General features: G+C 33.8%; 1 long non-coding RNA gene across 1 annotated transcript; it reads left to right on the forward strand.

Moving 5' to 3' along the window:
* The first annotated feature begins 350 nt into the window (after positions 1–350).
* On the forward strand, positions 351–1044 carry LOC149569124 (uncharacterized). Its single transcript, XR_016361721.1, has 2 exons — positions 351–640; positions 784–1044. It is a non-coding gene; the product is annotated as an uncharacterized LOC149569124 (long non-coding RNA).
* The last annotated feature ends 297 nt before the right edge of the window (positions 1045–1341 follow it).

Raw genomic sequence — 1341 nt, forward strand, 5'->3', positions numbered from 1 at the left:
GAGGTCCCTTCCATTTTATCTCATGTTGAAATTTCCACCGTCTGGTACGAAAAAAAACTGTAAACCCTAGTCAAAATCTCGTAAGAGCATTCATAACATATTTCATTTGTGGCACAGCTTTGGTCAACAGTCCAATGATCTAGAAAGCAAGACTATGACGATCCGATCCGGCAACCATTGTTCACACCACATTCATCCATGACAAATTCTGAAATAACATTGTAAGGAGTTTCTTGGAAAGAAGAAATAAATATTTTAAATTTAAATTCACTTTGCATTTTCCTGTAAAATTCTTTATAAATTCGGCAAGGCTTCCTAGAAAGCTCATATCTTCTTTTTCTTAAAGCACATTCTTTGCAAGAAGCAAGAAGAAAGAATAAGATGCTATGCCTTATTTTTTAGGCTGGTTCAGTTTTATCAGCTATGTATTAGTAACATTTAGTCCTTCATGTAAAATGTTTTGTTCGATGAAGAGGGAAGAAAGAGTTTAACATTGAGGAAAGAGTATGGTATGTTTAATGCGCAGGAGGGATGACACTAAACTTCATTGTAGATGTAGATGAATTAGTGTTGTCCCTCTGTGCATTAAACCTTCCCTTGCTCAATATCTTGCTCCCCAAGTTCAGAATATTTCCATTAGGTTTGTTTCACAACTGTTTCTTTACTTATGAATTGAATATGCAACTTTCATTTTCCATTACTTAGTTGCTTAACATTATAGTTTTTCTGATTTATTTTCCATTACATCATTGCTTAACACTTAAATTTTTATGATCTATCAAGGATATTTGCAACAGCGCGACAAACTGTTCTTCGAATCTTAGTTGGGCTGCCGAATATGTAACCATTGTACAATGATATGGATCTGGTTTCTTCATTTGAGGACTTATCAGTTTTCATAATCTTTATGATGAGTTCTTATTATTTCAATTGTACATATTGACTATGAGGACGCCAGACCTTTGTTAAAGTTGTCCTAGTGGATTGTACATGTATTCATATTTGGTATTGAAATGGCTTTTATCTGTTGGAATACCTTAATAATTTGTACGTCATCTTGGGCTGTGATTTTTTTCATGGTTAGAGAAAAATGACTGGTCGTAAAATTGCTTATCAAAAGAACTGACATAGTATTTGGTTTTAATGATTGTTAAAAGTAGAATGCCATACGCCAACTCAAGAGTCACAGATATGGCATTAAATCAACTTTATAATCTAGCTTATTGGTGAGCTGTGAAGTATGCATTGTTGACAACGAAAGGGGTTAATGCTTGCAAGCGTATCATGAGCTCTATGTGAATGCTTTTTTTTTTGTTCACTCTCTGTCTTAAATTATATGCA

Source organism: Cupressus sempervirens, chromosome 3, assembly GCF_028749045.1.
Source record: "Cupressus sempervirens isolate cs-2001-9-10 chromosome 3, ASM2874904v1, whole genome shotgun sequence".
Classification (NCBI taxonomy): Eukaryota; Viridiplantae; Streptophyta; class Pinopsida; order Cupressales; family Cupressaceae; genus Cupressus; species Cupressus sempervirens.